Source organism: Bombyx mori, chromosome 13 (assembly GCF_030269925.1).
Source record: "Bombyx mori chromosome 13, ASM3026992v2".
In the NCBI taxonomy this organism is placed as follows: Eukaryota; Metazoa; Arthropoda; class Insecta; order Lepidoptera; family Bombycidae; genus Bombyx; species Bombyx mori.
In genome coordinates this window covers 16,880,832-16,893,299 of record NC_085119.1, presented here as the reverse complement: position 1 = coordinate 16,893,299, position 12,468 = coordinate 16,880,832, and positions in this window count along the sequence as shown.

The following is a 12,468-nucleotide window of genomic DNA, read 5'->3' as shown; positions in this document are numbered from 1 at the left end:
TTGTAATTATGTGATTCAACGTATAGCTATGCTGAATATGTCATTGCATCAACTTAGATCATGAGCATCTTAAAAAAAAAGATGTGTGGCTTCGTGGGACACCGGATAGGAACGAAGTACCTTATTATAAAAATATTAATTTTAAGTTCTATTCGAGGTATAAAGAAAATAAAACTAGAGGTTTCGTAACAACTCACGGTCACAACAAAAAATATGTTATTTTTTATACGTTATTACAGAGTTAAGTCGTGTGCATAAACTAATAAAAATCTTACGTTACGGACGTTTTTCCCCGGTTATTGTGGGTACTCCTCCGCATCGTCCCATAAAGAACTTCGTTCCAAAAAAGCTTTACAATACACGCCTTTTGAACGTAACAAATACCTCTTAAAACGAATTCGCCAAAAAACATTTTCTCATGTACGGAATGAATGATTGACTCTTTCAAATATTCGAGTTTTGGCAGAATTGGAAGCAGTTTATTATGTATTGCCAACGTTAAGGCGAACGAGGTGTTGTTTCCCATGCATCCATCATGGTCACGAGCACGTGCGTTTGACAAATGATTCCTTAATCGGCCACCATCGCTGGGTGTGCTCCCAGTTATTGTACCGAGCTAGACTTGAACATATTTCTTTAAATTATTCACACGATCACATCAAAAGGATGGTACATGAAGTTCAAGTGATAATCAATTGATCTGTATATAATGTTATATCTGTTTTATAATGTATTATTTTATTTACATCAAAATACAGTTTAGCCTAGTAAAACTATAGTACAAATTGCGTTGCTCTATAAAGAGAAACAACATTTAAAGCTATTGCTTCACCACTTTTTATGTCTTTTATATTTCATCTTCATAAATGTTTTAATATTTCTAATGTTCCTTCTTCTATAAATTCAATATTCAAAATTCCATTTATGTCATCTTTATAACATATTAACCTTTTTTAAGATAAATCTTATAGAGGTTACATGTATTATAATATCACAGAATTCATGACTCATGAATGAAGAAAACAGAAGAGTGACGATTTGTTTTTTGTATATTAGTGGATAACCTCACTGCCCACCTAGTATTACAGGCTTACTAGAGTTTATGAGCATTACGACGTAAATACTGCCATCCACGTACCTATCTGTCTATGTTTGTATATGTCCCATTACTTGTAATAACGCAAAATTATACATTTTTTGGGTTTCGTATTTATTAAACGACGTTATTCCTTCATCGCGTAAGCCAGTGTTTCCCAAACTTTTTGTGACATGCCCCGCTGTAACACTTCTAAAATTTTTGTGCCCCCATATAATTTTCAAGGTTAAATAATTAATTTGTTCTCTTAAGAAACATAAATGATAGGTTGCAGAAACAAATTACTATGAAATTGTTATCAAAGCACCACATTATGTAATATTTCAAAACATATAATAAAAAACTAAAATTAAAATTCAAAATAATTTTAATACAGATTTTCTATATTAATTTAGTGCGATTACCCCCTTAACTATCAAATTGCCCCCTTGTGGGGCGTGGGCTCCACTTTGGAAAGCACCGGTGTAAGTTATCTATAAATACGCTTTAAATACGTATTCCACTAGACGAAGATACGAGTACATCTGTCTTATTCTGCCTTTTAAATGAGCAAAATATTATTTACAATTGAAATAGGTTTTTGATCATTGGCTCTTGACGTTTGCGTCCTCGCTTAGTAGGTTAGCGGCTTGTTTGACCACTTACGTATGAGGGCTTCATATACTCCTGTGCGTACACAAACTAAGCTCTATATCGATACTAATCAATCAGCAATAACATGGCAAGTCGAGAACATTTCCAATATACGGAGCGTGTACATTTGTGTGCGTAACGGCTCTGTGCAAATATGATACCGTGTAATCTTTGTTGGTGTGCCACTACGGGAATGCAATCATCGATTCACAGTCAACGATGCTTAATATACGATTTTTTTAAATATAAATGGATATTTTAGGTACATACATATATGTTTACTGGTGGTAGGACCTCTTGTGAGTCCGCGCGGGTCGGTGCCACCACCCTGCCTATTTCTGCCGTGAAGGAGTAATGCGTTTCGGTTTGAAGGGTGAGGCACCGTTGTAACTATACTTGAGACCTTAGAACTTATATCTGAAGGTGGGTGGCGCATTTACGTCGTAGATGTCTATGGGCTACAGTAAGCACTTAGCACCAGGTGGGCTGTGAGTTCATCCAACATTCTAAGCAATAAAAAAAAACATTTTAGATGGGAACTTCCAAATGATTCCGAAATTGAACATCGCTCGGAGCGTCGACCCCAAGTATCCCAATTCTCGTGAAAGGTTGCAGGGATACTCCTTAGAATTGCGACACCACGACAAAAGGGTCCTTCTTCACACTAAATGGTCTGGGCGCTGTCTCGTGTATGAATTCTGGGATTCGTCAACAGAGCGAAGCGGTACTTCGTGCCTGAGCAGACTTTTGCTTACCAAAGCAAAGCAGGTTTGATCTTGGGTGGTTTTTTTTTTAATTTTTTTTTATTGCCCTTGTAGGCAGACTAGCATACGGCCCACCTGATGGTGAGTGGTTACCGTCACCCATGGACTTCAGCAACGCCAAGGGCAGAGCCAAGCCGCTGCCTACCGCTTAATACTCTCCACACGCCTCGTTTGAAGAAGGACATGTCATAGCGCTCGGGAAACTGCCCCCACCTCACGGCTGAGATTCCATGAGACTAAATACAGAAGAAGGTCATTCGGATCCCTTTCTCACGGACAGTTTGGATCCTCCGGCTCTACGATGCAATGCTAACAGCTCAATATCAGGTGGGCCGCATGATCATCTGCCTACAATGACAATAAAATAAATTACGTGTTTGCAGTTGTGTATATAATGCAGGAGAAATACCAATTTGGGGACAGTCGACGAGTAAAAAAAAGGCATCTAAATTTTTTATTGTTTCAATGGAACGCATCTTTGCAAACTCACAAAAATCGAAACGACAAATCGCAGACCATAAATGATCGCATCGCAATCTCTAAATATATACGTCTACTAATTCATGCATAATAATTGGTGATTCATGAACCGTTATTAAATCGGTATTCGCTGACATATTAATTGAAGCAGTCAGCCAAAATTCGTTTGTCTTGGAAAATTAATTTACAAATATCACGGCGTGTCTTACTGAATATCATATTGTGTTATTTAATGTCTTAATTATATCAGATAAGAACTAAAAGTGTCTGACAGATCCATTAGAATAAAATAGGCAATAATATAAAAATATTTTTTGAATGTCGGTCATAATATAATATGTACGTATATAGTGATAGTAACCGCTTTAACCTACTAAAGTGGTTATGGTTATCCATAAACTTTACAAAGTGAACACCACCACCCATCTTGAGACAAAAAGTAGAACCCACGTCTGTATTATTTACCAAATGGGCTCTTCATGCTAAAACCAATTACTGATTCACGGCAGAATTAGGCATGATGGTGATATTCCCCCTATAGACTCACAATAAGCCGTGCTACTAGTAAAATACGTCGGGAATAGTCGTTTGTCTGTGTTTTAAGCCGCATGCGTGGGGTTTTTGGAGTATCCTGAAAATATGCACGATTTACAAGAATCTTTGTACCATAACGGGTCAGTATCTATTTTAACTTCATACATTACTGCTCTATGAGGACAAAAGAAATAGTTAAGACGTCTGATGTACTCATGTAGAGAGTTACGAAATTTGCTGGTTCAAATGCTAAGGCATAAATTTAGGTATGACGTATTGGTCGGTACTCACGAACTTCAAACATTAACCCAAATACGTTTTGATACCTACAAGAATCTGAAAATAAAAATTACTCTAAATATTTCAATACAGGAGCCCCGAGCTACAGTTTGAGAACATTAATCATATAGCCGCTGTTAGAGAGTCTAGAACGGATCGTAAATTTTTATCTCATAGTTAATGGAGACTGATAGTGGTTGTAGGTTCAAAACGTTAAAGCTGCTCAGTTTCAGCTTAAAGAAATATTTTTTAAAGGCGGTCTTCCGAATAATCGAAGCGGGTTTTATTCTGAATGACTGATTCGGAATCGTTAAATAAATATCTGTGGAACAATTCGTTCAATTGTAAATGCGTATTGTTCTGATTACGTGGGCTCAGGTATGCCTGAGTACGTTTGAGTGCAGAAAACTCCACTGTGGATGTGAGTTGGAGACAGAGGAACACACACTCGTGGTCTGCCTTGTGTAGGAGAGCTGATGGAAATATGTATCTTGGCGAGTGAAACTCGACAGCTCTGGGTTATTTTGTCGCAACACTTGGCTGGATAGGACCGCTCTTGCCAGCTCTTGCCGCTCAACCAATCGCCTTTGAGTCGGAGAACAGGATGATGACTTGCCTTGAATCCTGGCCTTTTCAGTGTTTCAAATTCGGGAAGCGGTGAGAAAGACTCAAGAAGACTATGGGTTAGTTGCTCTATACGTGTATTTTGGAAGAACAACCCAGTGGCGAATTATTGTACCCCTGGTACACTGGTTAAACAAGTAAGGTATCACAGGGGCTCGGATAGACGAATTCAAAGGCTCTGTGATTATGGCGCCGACAACGCTGATTTTATGTCCATCTACTGTGCAAAACGAATTAATAATATTTAAAAAGTTCTTTATCTATCACTTTGAGGAGTTTGGTTATTTAAAACATTTCCCAAGGAAGAAGGGTCGTCGTACCCCCTTACGGGGGCACGGAACGGGCCTCGGGGCAAACCCCACTGCCCGAGACGAAGCTCCCTGCCACACAGGGCAGGGGTGATGTGGATGCAAGATGTTATACTAGGGGGGGGGGGGCTGCTCGTTATGCGCGTCTCGGCGCACTACATCGACAAAATAAATAAATACTTAAATATAATACGATGGGCTTGTTTTCCTGGGTGGAGTGATGCCCGTGGAGGAGTCTCCCCGGCGCCGGCTGCTGTCCTCTGCTTCCTAAAGCTAATTTTTTTTTTTTTTTTTTTTTTTTTTCCCTAACTACTAACTATAACTAACTAAACTAAACTACTACTAACTATTAACTACTACTATTTACAATATGTACAAAGCGGGACAACAGTCAGCACCGTGGGGCCCGCCACCGGCCCCATGCCGCGGCCCCACCTCTACAAACCAGAGGAGGAGCCGCGGCACTGGTTTGGCGCTCACCCGCTAGGGGCTCCCCAGAAGGGGAAGACCGTTGCGGGGAGGGACCGACTTAAGACACTCCCCAAAAGGGGGAGTGGTCCACCCTCGGGGGTGGAAAATGGGTCCCCATAGGGGGGCACCCCAACAATGTGGGGGGAACTGACGAGTGTGGACAGCTCAGTCCCATGGGGGCACTCATTATGAGCACTCCCATATCACTCCGATTAAGCCGACTATCTTACCATAGCCGGGGGTTCCAGTAGCTCCCTTGGTAGCGCCAGACCATCAGGTGGTCTAGCGTGCAAGGGAGCTAAATTGTGGAGATGCTCGTGGGGTCCACCGTCAGCCCGCTCGTAAAGATTACGAGCTAGCCTCCGGATACATTTCCCAATCCCTTTCCGTGTGAAGGTGACTTAAAGGAGAAGTTGTAGCAGTATACTTTGAGTATTATTTCAGTCAATTGCGATATCCAACCAGTCTTCGCCATCATCCCTGTTGTTGCAATGAATCAATTATGATTTCCCATTCGAAGGGTGGGGCAGTGGCTGTGCAATACAATTGAGATTTTGACGTCATTCTACAAAGTGATGGTGATCGTTATAATGCTTAGTCCAGTAACTATTTTATAGATCGCTGCATTGCTGTAGATACAGCAATAAAAAAAGGTTCAATAAAATAAATAATGTATGCGCGGGAAATGAAATCCCCGATCGAAAATCAAATTCTGGTCTGACGGTTTCCAATGTTGAATCAACACACGTACACGTAATAGACATATGAAATACACGTATAAAAATATATTTTAGTTCATTTTACGTATTGACATGAATGGTGCAGCGGATCGGGAACTTCCATTACATGATTGGAGTTATGAGGGTGTATTCTGGATTGTTCTGCTGTTTCATTCGGACGTGATTCTGTATGATTTGGAGACAAGATGGGGGTCTTTAAAAAATGATAATTTTCATAATAACAATAATAATATTAGTTCGGGAACGATGGATTTTTCAGAAAAAATACATGTAGTTACACACATTTAATTATTCCTTTTGCTCAATTCGATATACAGACTATGTAGAAACTCACAATTAACTACTGTTAATCCTGTAGGCTCGAAGAATGGAAAGAACTCGGTGTGTCTAAACTATTTAAATTTTAAGGAACAAAAGGTCATAAGTGTGAATGAACTTCTAAATTATATAATAACAGATCTAATCTTGTAATAGGTATACCAAATAGGTAAGGTAATCCTCGTCTACCTATTATGTGACGAAGTAGATATTTTTTTAAGTTGCAAACAAAACATCTAAACTCTTTAATAGTATTTTTTTAAGCATAGACGGGCAAGTTCATATCCCATGTGATGTTAAGTATCTACCGAAGCTCACAGACATCACATCGTAAATGTGGCCACTCACCTTGAGGTTAAGTTATAAGTGTAATTGGTATAGTATACGAATGTTTCATGCTGTAAACCGAAATGCAAATTATAACTATTTTACTGGAAAAAGTGACAGGATGGTACCTACCCGTGCAAGCAATAGTAGTAATAATAAATAATGAGATATTTACGATTAAGTTATTATAAAAATTTTAGAAGTGATCCTTCTAAACTTAAAAAAAAATCATACCATTAGATATTTCCCGTGAGTAAAATTATATATAAATAAACAAAGCCATTATAAAAAGGTTAACTCGATTGACGGCAAAGAAGTGCAACTTCTCGTTTATACACAAGATTTATTTCCGAACCTTTACAGAATAGTCCCGTCATCTCATTTCATTTCTTATAAATTTTACTATTTGATGGCATCAATGCCGTTTCTGTTTTCGGATTTATTGTGATAGCTCCTGAATTCCATTTCTTCATTTACGCATTAAGTTACTCTATATCGAGAAAATTACTGTCAGTAAAGTTCAAATTATTTTCTTATTGTTCTAAATTAGGAGACTAACTCGAGATTCAACTTAGAATGAGTGGTTTTTTAGAGATATCAAAGCGATTGGAATCTACCTTGAGATATAAGGTTAAAGTCTCCATTATATGTTTTTTTTTTATTTATTGCTTAGGTGGGTGGACGACGACGACAGCCCACCTAGTGTTAAGTAGTTGCTGGAGCCCATAGACATCCACAACGTAAATGCGCCAACCACCTTGAGATATAAGTTCTAAGGTCTCAAGTAAGTTACAACGGCTGCCCCGCCCTTCAAACCGAAACGCCTTACTGCTTCACGGATGAAATAGGCAGGGTGGTGGTACCCACCCGCGCGGACTCACAATAGGTTCTACCACCAGTAATTACGCAAATTATAATTTTGTGGGTTTGATTTTTATTACACGATGTTATATGTATTATTTTAGATGCTATATGTATTTTAAAACAGATAACAGGCAGATTCTTCTAACTGTAGCACATGAATTTGTCGCGGCAGAAAAGCGAAGCATGAGTGTTAGCGCCGCGGACTCACAATGCGTCGTACCAGCCAAGTATCACGTAAAAACACAAATGTTTCATTATTTTCTAAAACAGAAGAAACTCCTTATTTGCCTATCCTCTTCAAACCAACGGAGGAGACGGCTATGCTCGGATTTTACTCTGCGCTATCAAATCAGTAATGAGGAGATTCGCAGGTAAACCATGGTAACCGACATCACTTAAGAGATTGCGACGTTGAATTAGTACTGGACAAGGCATATTGCTCATAGAATAGATGGTCACAGGGACCGAAAAGTTCTCTAGTGGCATCCGAGTGACGGAAGACGTAGCCCGATCCACTAACGATGCTTTTAGGTACCTCAAGCACCGGTCATCGTTCTCCTCGAACCCGTCGCTTGCGACAAAGGTCTCGACGAGCAAATTAACCCACAGACACAGCCCACTGAGTTTCTCGTCGGATCTTGTCATCGGACCCAGTGGTAGATTCTGCGAAGCACTGCACTTACTAGGGTTAGTATTGGCAACGACGTGAGGTTTGAGCCCCGTGAGCTCACCTACTAGTTCGGTGCATCTAGTATAATCCTTCGAGATTACTAGAACAGGTAGGGAAAAACAAGGAAGAAGTAGCGTAAGTAGGTCTCCCACAATGCGAATCGACGCCCTTTGAGGGTCGCAGGAATTCGCTGGATATAGGCAGTGCAGGACTTATGGTGAGGCTTGGGAGAGGCCTATATCAAGTAGTGAGCATCTGTTAGCTGAAAGATAAATAGAAGATAGATAGACACACGAAATACAGGACTAAGCGTAAAGCACATCTGTTATTAAATATATAACCATTTTTTTATTACGTTCAAAAATAATCTCTCTATTCTTCTGTAGTTCTAAAATTGAACTTGTACTTAAACTGAAAAGTTAGCATTCAATACAAGTTTCACTTAATATTAAATAGGCGTGAACTCATCTGGTTACCGCGAAAGCAAAACCAGCAGTGCCCTTTTAATATATATACAGTTGAACGCGGTAGATCCACATTGCCTTATCTCACAAAGGTTGTTTGAATGTATTTGAAATATTATGCTGGTTAGCGAATTTGCTCGCGACGTTTCTGCGAGTTACAGCTTACGGTTGGCTGCGCTGCGACAGTGTGGAACATGAAATTTTCAACGTTAAAACGTGCTAGTTTGAATAACTAAAATATGTATTTTAGTAGCTACGTATAGCATAGAATATAGGAGAGGTTCTGAAAATATATCCGAAATTAAAATGGGATTTTTAACTTAAAAAAAAAAATGATTTATTAAATTGAGCTTTGCTATTTTCCGTCTTGTTTATATTGACTCAAGAATCGTCTGTTTTTGGACATTTACCGTGATCAAAGCACAACAATTTTGATGTCACTCTGTCAACTTTGAGATATTGGGGTCTAGGGTGCCTTAGGTAGTGGCCACAGACAGGAATTCGTCGTCGGAAGTCGTCGTGGCCTAAGAGATAAGACGTCCGGTGCATTCGTGTTGAGCGATGCACCTGTGTTCGAATCCCAGGCGGGTACCAATTTTTCTAATGAATTACGTACTCAACAAATGTTCACGATTGACTTCCACGGTGAAGAAATAACATCGTGTAATAAAAGTGAAACTCGCAAAATTATAATTTGCGTAATTGCTGGTGGTAGGACCTCTTGTGAGTCCGCACGGGTGGGTACCACCGCCCCGCCTATTTCTGTCGTGAAGCAGTAATGCGTTTCGGTTTGAAGGGTGGGGCAGCCGTTGTAACTATACTGAGATCTTAGAACTTATATCTCAAGGTGGGTGGCGCATTTACAACAAAAGAAAAAAAAAATCGTCTGCTTGGTAGCATAAATTGAACAGTAGCGCTAGACCTTCATGCGACTTATTGATGGTAAGAATTATGTAGAGAATTTAGACATTACAGTCTCTAAATCCTATAGTTTTTAAAGTATGACTATATTTTCTTCTCGTTTTAAATATATAAGAATATTCTATTTAAGACAATAGAATTAAAAATATATATCAGAATAGATCTCAAGAGAAGATAGCCCATATTTCCCTAAGAGACGTGGGCTATCTTCTCGTTATCTTCTTATCTTAATCTCTCTCGTCTCTCTCGCCCTAAGTCATTTGTTTAACTGTGCCCAAAAAACCTAGCTACTCTTACAATTCATATTTATTCTAAAGCGGCAGTTGGCACGAAGCAACGGTAAGTCAAAATGGCGGATCGACATCATCCATCACGATATTACATAGAGACGTCGACTTACCCCGGATGATTCTGCTACGCAAATATTTGTACAAGGATCGTTGTACTTAACGCATTTCCATTGTTAGATACGATACGATTTTTTTTACTAATTACATCTTAATCTGGTGGTTCTAAGCGAGCTATAGAATTTTCGTTTATTCGACAATTTGTTTATTTCTAGAAATTCTTTGTTACTTTTGGTGGTATCTAGTATGCTACTAAAGAAGAGGTGCCATATTTGTGACCAAGCACCGCCATATTATTATATTCGTTTTTTGAAAAGCCTTGTACGGTATCAATGAGTTTGACATTGGCAACAGTTTATTAAATTACTTTATTGTGCAGATAATTTTGACATTAATATAGAAAACAAATAAAATGTTACAATTTCATCTTTTTCATATTTGGAAATGTAAATTTTAGTCTAGATGTTTATAATAATAAAATTTAAATCACAGAATAAAAAAGGGATGATGTAAAAGAAATACAAAGAGGAAACAGAAAAAGTAGCTCCTTACAGCACGTTGCAATTAAAGTACTACTAGTGGAAGAATTAACGATGGAGGGAAGATCTTCCATCGAGCGGATGTCGCCTCGGTAGTCCGACGGTCCGAATGTTTGTTCGGAACTTGTATATATGCAAGCTTATCTTGAAAATGTCGTAAGCGAGATTCAGGCATGTGTAAAATATCTTGCATTGTGTGATGGCTACCCGACACACTGCTAGAGATGTGATCCATGGAGGGATGGCATCAGGGAGGTGACGGGCAGTAAGCTCATACCCGAACCCATCTATGAACCTGTCCTCTTAACATGCAGCATAGGGTTTGGGCCTAATGCGGGGTAAGGGCAAGAAGAAGTTATTTTAGAGAGTAAAAATTTTCTGTGAAAATGAAAAGTTGATAAAATGAATATTATTGTAAAACAAATCGTGTCATAAGTAGGTTATTGGAAACGAACGCCTTAACCTCTGTTAGTACAAAATTTCAACGTTCCCCTTTCTTAAGCAATGTTCTATTACTTTGGACTGTTTAAGCAAAAACATTTGAGCCGAAAATGTTTATTTGTTATATTTAAAGCGCTTCGTTTGTGTAAAGACGATTCGGAGGAGGCTATTTTAAAATTATCTTTAAAATATATTATTTAAGAACTTATTTCAAGAAATACAAGAGGTATTCTTATGCGAGTAGGTCTAACTTTGCTTAAAATAAAAAAATTAGAAATTATTTCAAGAAATACAAGAGATATTCTTAAACGTCTGACATTGCCAGTTTTGACACCTTTTCTTAGGATGAAAATTAGTTCGGATATTTTTATAAATTTATATAATTACAGGAACGACTCTTATTTAATTTATTAATTTTAATAAGAGTAATATTTTACAAAACCGTTTGAGTCAATTGTGGTTCCTTTGAAAGAACTATATATGGTAGAGTAGTCAGAATATGAATGGTTAGCAGACCTTTGCCAATCTGGTGGCAGGACCTCTTGTGAGTCCGCACGGGTAGGTACCACCACCCCGCCTATTTCTACCGCGAAGCAGTAATTCGTTTCGGTTTGAAGAGTGGGGCAGCCTTTTTAATTAAATACGTACTTAAATGTTCATGATTGACTTCCACGGTTAAGGAACATCGTGTAATAAAAATCAAACCCGCAAAATTATAATTTGCGTAATTACTGGTGGTAGGACCTCTTGTGAGTCCGCGCGCATACTTATTTCTGGTGTGAAGCAGCGTTTTGGTTTGAAGGGTGGGGCTGCCGTTGTAACTATACTGAGACCTTTGAACTCATATCTCAAAGTGGGTGGCGCATTTACGTTGTAGATGTCTATGGGCTCCAGTAACCATTTAACACCAGGTGGGCTGTGAATTCGTCTACTTTTTTCTAAGCAATAAAAAAAAATTACAAACGAAAACAGAACAAGAATCGACTTCTTATGAATAGCTAATTGTCAGTACATAGTAGTACTATGAATAATGGTATTTTAAATATTTTAATCGGGAAACTGGTGTATAGTTTGATGAGTGTAGCTACGTCATGATACGCCAAAATAAAATAGTTTTCGAATGGATTATAATCGTCAATTTGTAATTTTTACCAAGCGTTTGACTACATAGTGGGCTGGACGTGTATGACAGATCGCTGGTCATGTCAGCAACAGTACGAATAGGGGTCGACCATACAGCTCACGTTATTGTGTTAAAATCAATTTGGCTCATCCCTAACGCGTGTTAACTTTAGTGCGGGGATACTGTCGATAAATTACTGAGCCGAATACCGTATGAAGCGTTAACTTAAATTTTCCACAACTAGTCTTGAAGTAATCTTAGGTTATAGTTAAATACGTTTTAACTTTTATGGTGAGGGAACAACAGAAATCAGAGCTGTTTAACTGAAATCAAACCGGCCAAATTTATAAATTAGACTAAATAGTGAGGGCGAGCCAGAACGGGTAGGTACTGCCTATCTCCCCATCGGCTGGGTATAGTAAATAGAAATCTGCCTTTGTCCTCTATACTGTTGCGAAGCAGTTATGCTGAATGCAATCTAAATGGGTAGAACAGCCATTTTATAATGCAATTAAGTCTTCAACG